Raw genomic sequence first — 10,508 nt, forward strand, 5'->3', positions numbered from 1 at the left:
TCTAATTCCCAATATAATGAAGCTTCTATGTTTGTTACACAGTACATTGGTCTTAATTTCTGTGGGGTGAGGTTGCCAAAAGTTGTGTACTGATTATAAATTTTACATCGTAGATGTTGATGTATAAGCTGTATTTTATATAATTCCTTAGAGTTGAATTTAATCTAAAATGGGCCCTGAATTTCTTCTGCTGGTTAGAAATTTAGAGCTTCAAATGTTGGTACTTCTCCCTTCTCTATCCTGTATTGTGCAATGGCCCTAGGGGAATAAACAAAATAGAAAATGTAGGGAGGTCTCTGTAATCTTTGAGTCATACTGACTAGCACTACTATTCTTGTTTGAGTCTGCACAATCATTTGATTTCCATTGTGGCGTCTGTGGATTTGTGCTAAGTTTTAAACTCTAAAGTTTAGAGCCTCAGTGCCCAGGATTTAGTGTTTTTACATACTAATATATACCCTTTGCAAACACTGTGAAGATACCTTGAAATTATCTTACCTGGTAACAGCTCCCTCTCCCCCAGCCAAAATGTGGTTGTAGAGACAGGTAATTATGAGACACCTTGGTGCTGAGCTTGAACTCTTCTTCAAGTGTCAGTGGATTTACCGACTATTTGGTGTTAACTCCTAAATAATGAGTGAGACTTGGTCTGTAACCTCAGAAAACTCAAATCAAGTTGAATGTTGAAGAGTTTAATAGAAAAGGGGGGCTTTTATATTACTACTGACCTTAACTTCTGAGAGGGAAACCTTACATCTCAGCTCTAAAATTGCCTATTTCAGTTTTGTTGGTAGTTATGAATCAGTCAGTCTTTGGGATGCTTGGCCTGCAACTATGGGAATTGATGAGTGTGTCTATTTTTATGCTAGGTACTCCTGGATGTGGCCTCAAAGAACAGAACTGTGTGGCTCAGGCACTTTTCTGAAATCTCTGGCTTTACAAGACTTCCTGCTGCAGATAAGGACACTGACTTCTCTTATCTGCTTGTCCCCTGGTGCCTCTCTCTGGTGAGATACTGACTTTACCTGCAGAGCTGGATTGCTTTTATCCCTGAACTATATACTGCAGATACTCAAGATTAGTGTCAGGAGAGGAGGAAGGGTAATTGTTTTCTAGGGAGGAGAATTGTGTAGGTGGTAGTTCTGTTAAAAATTGGAGGCTAGAGTGGTATTTAGTCAAATATGGCTGCCACACAGCAGTGAAAGAGCCTTTTGGCATCTTTTTTTTCAAACAGCTTAATGCTGACATGCTTTGTACTCTGGCAGTTATTCTAGGGGAAAGTGTTTAAAATGTTTTATCCATTAAACACATTCTTACCTGCTTTAGTTGTAAATCACGTTTTTATCGAGGCTTCTGGAATACTAATGATATCCGGTTTTTATTAATTCAGTGATGCTGCATTATAAATCTGGAGGTTCACAGTCTTAGCCCATACTGTTTTAATTTTCCCACCATCTGAGCAAACTGTAACTCTAACTTGATATGGGCTGGAATGCTCTTCTTGTCAAGTATATATTTATCTTTAAAAACATAGTCTTACAGAGAACCTTTTATGTGTAATTTTGGCTTTGTATTTTGTAAACCACTATTGATTTTTCTTCATTCCTACAGAACTGGGATTCCTGTTCAGAATTTTAGCCCCATAACAACTACTGGGAAAAGTAAGTGGAACTTCCAGAGAGAGTACCCTTGAAATTGCCCTAATGACCTGGGGGTGCCAAGTTTATAGGCTTCCCTTTTCATGTGGGAAGAAAGGAATCAATAGTAAAGAAAAAGTCAAATTAAAATACATGCACCTAGCAGGATGCTGGCTTCCTAAAGATCTGTATTCTTATAACTTAAAATCTATAGGATGAGGGAGGACAATAAATGTTATCAGAGGGTGCTGTGGATATTGCTCTATATAAATAAAACACTGATTGGCCAGTAGCCAAGCAGGAAGTATAGGCAGGACAAAAAGAGAGGAGAATTCTGGGAAGTGGAAGGCTGAGAGAGAGATACTGCCAGCCACCGCCAGGACAAGCAGCATGTAAAGATGCCGGTAAGCCATGAGCCACGTGGCAAGGTATAGATTTATAGAAATGGGTTAATTTAAGATATAAGAACAGTTAGCAAGAAGCCTGCCATGGCCATACAGTTTATAAGAAATATAAGCGTCTGTGTGTTTATTTTATACGTGGGTTGTGGGACTGCGGGGCTTGGTGGGACCTGGAGAGAAGCTCTCCAGCAACAAGAGGGGACAGATAGAGGATAACATATTCTCAGGTGTTTTTCTATATAATGACCAAATCTAGTCTTAAGGAGGAATGAAACGATGTTCTTTGCAATGTTTGAATAATTGTAGGACTTAAAGCATTTGCATTTGAATAATCCCACAAACTCAAAGCAGAGTTAGCTCATGGAAAGGGTGATTATATTTTTTGCACTCCTTAATGGCTATTTAGTATCTCCTTAATATTTTTAATGCATTTAGTTGTGACGAGTATCCTTACTACTTGGAGATGAGCTGTAGGTGACCATGAAGAGAGATAGGAAAAGGGAGAGTGGAAATGTAAAAAGGAAACAAAATGAAACCATGAAATATCTTGTTCAAAAATTAAAAATTTCAAAATGGTACAGGTACAACATCAAGCCAAGTGCCAGGCCTTTCTGATTATGGAAACTAGTGTGAGTATCTAGAAACACTAAACTAGTTACATAGCATGTTTATACATACGATACTGTCACTTTCACACTGGTCTGTCTTTCCCTAGCTAAGGATGCAAAAGACAGTGTAGTTTAGGGGGAAATAATATGTTAAATCAACTGAATATTATAAAGCAGAAATCTCAAATTAAAAACAATATCAATTCTTTTAAAGCTTTTAGGTTTACAAAGGTCTTTTGTATGTATTGTTAATTTGTACTTTGTACCATCTTCAAACAGTAGATACACACAAACTCCATTTTACATGTAATGAATTTAAGACTATCCATAGTAAATAGTTCTTCTAGGAATACACAGTTGGACTCCAAGTTGCAGTTTCATACCACATATGCCCCCTATTTTACCATGGTAAGTGGACATATGGTAAGCACACATATGGCTGTAGGCTTGTCCCTTCTCTTACCTCAAAATTCTATAGCTGGCACTGCCGTCGGGCTACTGTCTCTCTCTGTCTAAAGTCGTGTATACCAGAAGCTCCATTATGACTCCAGGGGGAAGAGCATATGGAGGTTAGCTGAGAGTCTGTTTCAGGAGTCTGCCAGAGGTGTTCAGGGGCAGGAGTGAAGTGAATATCTAGATGAACATTGTGAGGTGATTATCCTGGGCTGGGGACCAGGTATGTATCACAGGCAAACATCTGGCTGTTTCTTGTCCTAACAAATGCCCCTGTGGAAACTAATTAATGGCAAAGATCATCAGGCCCTGCCCATACTGAGAGAAAACAATGCAGAGTGTACCCACCTCTGACTTTATCTCAAATAGCAGCAGAGCAAGCAGAATCCGGGCAGAGAAGGCACATTACCACAGAAACCCAAGGAACCAAGGAGTCAGAGGGCTCAGAGGACAGTACAGAAATGTGCATGCTGGCAAGACTCCTCAATATTGTGTTGGGTCACAGGTTATATAGTGGTTACACTGCAGAAAATAGAACTCACTAAATTAATAATGCATCTGTATTCTTCCCATCTTCTTCACTGCCTGCTGAAAGCTGCTTTTGCTAGTTTGCTGTGACTGGAGGAAATTTCAGCAGACCCGAAAGCTCTTAGATAGGTAAAATTTTGCTGGTCACTCTTTGACACTAAATTATCTCATTTCCATAATTAAAATGTTAAGTCCTATGCAATCATCAATATTCTTAGCTTCACTTGAAGGCGAAGCTTTTCCTTTCTCCTGAGACTGATCTATTCATCCCAGTCCCTGCTTCCCATTGCACATGCTCTCATGTTCTTTTTTCAAGTTTTATGAAATATAAGGATGGAAAGTAAGAATCCAAAAAGTCTTATCTATAATGTGTTAGTTTCTTACTTGTTAATTATTTAACTCAACCCTTCACAGGTTATTTGTTGATATTTTACTTCAAAGTTCTTTTAAAAAGTGAGATGACAGCTGGGCAGTGGCAGCACATGCCTTTAATCCCAGCACTCGGGAGGCAGAGGCAGGCAGATCTCTGTGAGTTCGAGGCTAGCCTGGTCTACAGAGTGAGTTCCAGGACAGGCACCAAAACTACACAGAGAAACCTCATCTTGAAACAAACAAACAAACAAAAAAAGTGAAATGACCTTTGTATGGAAACATCTCTCATTTCTGCTGATTCACAATTCAGATAGTGAATCTCTAGTCTTTTGAGGTCACATTGCTTCATATTGGGACAGAATACTAAAGGAAGTCCACATCTGCTCTTTGGTAAGTTGAAAAATGGTCTAGCAAAGATGTTGATATTCAAATCTAGAACCTGTGAATATGTTACTCTATATGATAAATGAGAATTTGCTGGTGTGATGGAGGATTTGAAAATGATGGCAGTATCTTAGATTATGTGTGAATGGTTGATATAATAACAGAGGTCAAGTTGGGTGATGGTGGCACATGCCTTCAATCCCAGCACTTGGGAGGTAGAGGCAGATGGATCTCTGTGAGTTCAAGTCCAGCCTGGTCTACAGAGTGAGTTCCAGGACAACCGGAGCTATACAGAGAAACCCTTTCTCAAAAAACCAAAACCAACTGATCAATCAACCAGACAACCAACAAGTCAACCACCCACCCACCCAACCACCCAACCACCCAACCACCCAACCACTCAACCACCCAACCAACCACCCACCCAACCAACCACCCACCCACCCACCCAACCAACTAACCAACCAACCAACCAAACAAAAAGCCAGGGTTCTTTTCAAGTAGAGGCAGAATGGCAGGCTATGATGTGTATTCTAACACTTCAGATATGGGGGCCAGGAGATCTGGAGTTGAACAGCAAACTCTCCACACTACATACCAAATTTGTGGACAGACTAGCTGTATGAGACCCAATTTACAAAACAAAACTTGATGTGGCAGTATTCCCGCTGGGTTACATCTGGCTTGACTCTAGAAAGTTAGCACTTAGCCCTAACCTATCTTTTGTTTAGCAGACAACCTTTGTTTCTCTTGTTGTCCTATGTGAATCCTGTCTGAGAGTTTCCCAAGGATACAAAGCCTATACAAATCTTGGTTTGGGAAACCCGGAAAACTGTGGTACCTAATGAATCAAGAAATTTGTACTTGGCATTGTATTTTTGGAAGGTTCTTTCAGGTTGTTTTGAGCATATGGAAATCAACTGGCTAAAGTATAAATGTGGAGAAAAAAAAAATGCTCTGGGTGAAGGGAAAGAACTTCAGTTCTTAGACACTGGATCCCCTGCAGCCACGAAAGGCTAGATTCATTCTTAAGGTGCCTCTGAGTCTTCATTCAAGGGACCCATGTGAACCCACATGCCCTCTCTGTGTGGCCACTAGGGTCCAAGATCACTGATAAAAAAGGTAGTGTTGTTGGGTGGTGGTGGTACACGCCTTTAATCCCAATACTCGGGAGACAGAGGCAGGCAGATCTCTGTGATTTCAAGGCTAGCCTGGTCTACAAAATGAGTTCCAGGAGAGCTATGACTGTTACACAGAGAAATCCTGTCTCAAAAAAAAAATAAATAAAAAGCAGACAGTAGTGTGAGAATGCAAGTATGGGAGTGATCTGATGAGAAGACAACGGATTCCATCACTCTCTAGAAGTAAGACCATGTAAAGAACAGAACACCTCATGGAATTCTCATGAGGAAGCTTTCCTAACAAACCTTGACTGATACTCACCCAATGAATTTCATTTTGAATTTCGAGCCACAGAAATATAGGTAATATAGTGTTTGTGGCAACTAGTTATGGGACCCTAGATGCAACTAATACATGTTCCAAAGGGGATAGTAATGCTTCAAAATTTGTCTACGTCAGTGCACTATCTTCATTATCAGAATAGCTTGCCACTCCCAACTCTTGCTCTATTGAATTCCAAGTTAGACACTAGTTTTATGTGACTTCCGAATAGTAGTAGACAAATAAGCTCTGTGTTCTCATCTTGAGGTGTCTTCCACATAGTTTAGGTTAAGGGGAAAATGTTCATTCCCTTCTTCTGTGGAGATAAGGAAGGGTACTATTTCTGAAAGAGATTTTATTCCAATTTCTAACTCCTTTTCAAACTCAATTCATTTATGCCAGAGGTGAATATTATAGTAGAATTGCAAAATAGGCTTAAACCTTCTTTTAAAATTCTTGCATGGGTGGTTCCAGAGATTTATTTTAGAATTTGGGCATGCTGGCCAACTTAAAAAAATCTTATTCTTTCCTTCTATCTGATTAAGTAGATTGAAAGAACCATAACTTAATATTTTCTTACAGTCATGAAAATCTTTTTAAAAAGCCCAAGCGCTATATTGGGTGTGAGCAGGGGAATGAAGAGACCATTGTAAAGACTATGAATTTATCTAAAGAGACAGAGTTACTTAAATAGTTTAAATTATTGGGTTGAGCAAAAATGAATAATTTTAACCTGATAAAACTTCCTCCTTTCCTAGATAGGTGAAGGTATATGAGGAATATTGGATTTGTAATAGAATAAATGAATAAGCTACATATTTCATCATATTTCTGAGTACAGTGTGAAGTGTTTTTTTTGTTTGTTTGTTTGTTTTTTTGCTCATAACTATCTTTGGGTGATGATTGGCAACATTTCCTGAACTTCTTCCATGTAAACTACTTCAATGGTGCTGCAAAATCTGGTTATATACATTTATTTAAGGATTTACTGAGTCCGAAAATTAGAAAACGCTTACGTTTATACCTGATTCCTGCTTGGGGAAAGAAAACCTATTCACATTCCTCTTATAATCCTAATGTATACATGTCAGGTGTGGGGTGGAGTATCTCCAACAAATAGATGTATAATGTAGTACAAAGAAGTTGATACTGAGAGCCCCAGCTGTAGGCCCCTAGGGTCTAATCCATTATAATCTTCAATAAAGGGAGCAGTCCATGAAAGAGTACATTGCCTGTTTTCTTCATGTAATTTCTCAGATGAGAAACATATAAAAATAAACATCCAGAAACATCTGTTGGGTCTGAAAAAGCACAGTACTAATTTGCATCTAGAGCCATCAGCAGCTGAGAAATGATTTAACTAGATGATATGTTTAATGCATCTTATACTGCATCTTCTCTTCACACAAAATAGAAACATTATTAGTGCACCCATTGTTTGAGTGGTAGTTATGCAAGTAAAGCTTAGATCACAAAGGATGACTTTAGTCCTGGAAAAAATGGTTTATATAAAGTAAATGACAGAATAGGTTTTGCTGTGGATATCGTTCTGTATAAATAAAACACTGATTGGCCAGTAGCCAGACAGGAAGTGTAGGCGGGACTAACAGAGAGGAGAATGGAGGGAACAGGCAGGCAGAGGGGAGACTGCCTGCAGCCGCCGCCAGGACAAGGAAGATGTAAGGTACCAATAAGCCACGAGCCACGTGGCAAAATATAGATTAGCAGAAATGGGCTAAATATAAGAGTAAAAGATAGACAATGATAGGCCTGAGCTAATGGCCAAGCAGTTTAAATAATATAAGCATCTGTATGTTTATTTTAAAAGTGGGCTAAGGAACTGCTGGGGCTTGGTGGGACTCGGAGAGAAAACACTCCAGCTACAAGGTTTTATTAGGAACACATAGAATCCAAACAACATGGATACGAAGGAATAGGAGACATATTACAACTTTACATTTGTTATGTGTTAGCTATTTCAGCCTTAGATAATCACAGCCGAATTACTCATTTTTTCCCCATCAGTTAGCTGTAGATAGTATTCCTTGTCTTATGTGAGCTGTAGAGCTCAAATGAGAAAATACATATAGAAGGTCATGTAATATAAAGTGCTATACAGGGAAGGATTAATGTGTTAACATTAGAATGACTCAGGAATGTGTCTTTATTGGATTCCCCTCTTCTCACACTTTCTCTTCAAGGAATTCCTATTGCTATCCCAAGGATAGTCTATTTTCAGTAGACCATCTTGAGTGTGGTCTGCTATCTTAGTTTTTCAAGACATTTCTCTTTGCAGTTAATGGATTTCCATCACAGGGAAAAATAGTGAGAGTCTGTTCTTTCTGTGTAAAGTTGTTTCAAAAATCGTCTCTGCTTTGCATGTTAGGACTACCATTTTAGCCGGTATAATGTTTTCTTTTTTATAACTATGTGATTTTTCTCTATTGATAACTTCCACGGCTAGTTTCTCTACTCCTTTCTTGCTAGCAATTAGATTCTGCCACTTAAACACTATATTATAGCACTGCAAAAGCCCTAAACTACCTTGACTACAGTATTAGTTAGTAGATTTGGATTATTCTCGGGGAATAGGAATGCTGAAATCTCAGTGATTAACAACAGAAGGTTGATTTATTTTCTGTCTGCTCAATATATTCTTCTGTCACCAGTCTTCTGGGAGCTCAGTTCCGCATTGTCATCACCCTCAATCTGTGACTCAGCTGTGTAGAAAAGCACCGTTAGGAACATTGCCAGACTCTGTAACAGAGGGGAAAGCAAGCTGTGAAGGTCATCTCAATGACAATTTCACTGTTAAACTCAGCATAGAAAATTTCCAGTTTTAACTCATTGGCCATAATTGGTCATATAGAACCATATAGGCGCAAGAAAGTGTAATTCTAGTAAGTACTAGGGAGAGGCAAAAATCTAAATATTTTGACAGTATCAGTGAATGAAATAAGTTTGTATTGTGAGGCTTCTGATCTAGAAAGGTGTTAGAATCATTTCTCAGTTTTGCTGTAGTTAGTCTTTCTTTGTGTGTAGGCCATTATTGTATCTGCCTCTGAGACCTGGCTTGTCAAGTCAAATTTCCTGATGTATACAGGAGAAATATTCTCACTGAACTCCTTTGGTTGTCAGTTGTGAGTCCCAAAATAGGATATGATAGTTTCCAGCCTTCTGTATGTATTCTAAATGTTCAGTGAAAAAAATGGTGTGTTTTTTCCCTAACAAAAACAGTAAAATTCAGGTTTGTTCATATGAACTCTTTTGTTGATGCTTCAACTTTCCTATATTCACTCATTCATATATATTCATCCAACTCAAGACGTTTACTAACCACAGCCTTTTATACCAGGCTCATTACTGCTCCATTTTCCCAAGGAAATCCAAGTATTTATTATCTAACCCATGTCCTTCATTTATAATTATGAAAATGCCATGTCTTTAATATTATTTTAAATTCTAAAATTAATTAGTGTGACTGAAAATGGGTCAAAATACTTTGGAATTTCTTTTTATGAACTATGTATAGTCTTCTTTCTTTGGATAACTTGATGCTCCCAACTGTCTTTCTTGATCCTTGTATCTATGGCCTTCATTTATTAACCAGGTAGATAATCACCAATATAATTATACCATTTGTATTTGTATTTACTGTGAAATTGGCAAGTGGGGAGCTTTTTAGGAAGTGTTTACAAGCCTACAGTGGCCAAACCATAGTCCAGAAAAACTACAAAGGCAAATGTAATGTTTTATTTTATCTAACTGATTGGGTCTCATCCTTTCATATTCCTAAGATTGTAAGTGTTAAGAGTACCTGTTCTTGTTAGGCACTATGCACAGGATTTCATAGAAACAGAAAGTATCTCTTGATTCTAAGTAGTACTGGTATATCTAGAGCAATCAATGTAGGATGAAGTCATGGAAGAAAATACCAGGAGGCATGTAAAAATTTAGTTACACCTTGATGGTTAAGAAGGCTTTGAGTGGTTTGGGTGCAGATAGGAAGATATGTTTTTGTATGTGGTGTTGGAGATAAAATCATTCATGATAGACAAGTACTCTTCCAAGAATCACACCACTAGCCTCTGGGAAGAGGATATTATTAACTGAATTATAATACATTGCATTATGACTCTTATTCTCATTCTACCTCTGGTTTTAGCCTCCTGTGCATTTTTTTCAGAGTACAGTGAGCTAGTGGATGCCTTAAAAGCTGCTACTTGGTTGAGCAAATAATTTGGACTGCCCTGAAACTCCTGTTTGGAAGTTTTTTAATATTTGGAAGCCCAGACATTAAAAAGCATATAGGTATAACATGAACTAACTGTAATAGAAACAAACTCTTAAATGTCAGAACATTTTATAATATTTCACCAGGGGTACTAAAAGATTGTACTGTCTTAATAAGGATAGAGGTGTTAGATGATATGAAGCTCAATTCATTAGATGACAGAAGTCAAGGTATATAATGTATGATTTGCAGAACCACAAACTTATCTGCACAATCAAAAAGTCTTTGGCCATGATGTTCGCACTTAAGTTCAGTTTTCTGGGCCCTTATTAATTTGTTAGACACCTCAAGCACTCATCTCGGTCAGAAAATAAAGGTTGACATGTTCTCTACCATTCCCATTTTAAAATTCAGAGATATGTTCTAGACACAATTACTTATTAAATTG

The sequence above is a fragment of the Peromyscus eremicus genome, chromosome X (assembly GCF_949786415.1).
Source record: "Peromyscus eremicus chromosome X, PerEre_H2_v1, whole genome shotgun sequence".
NCBI classification, from domain to species: domain Eukaryota; kingdom Metazoa; phylum Chordata; class Mammalia; order Rodentia; family Cricetidae; genus Peromyscus; species Peromyscus eremicus.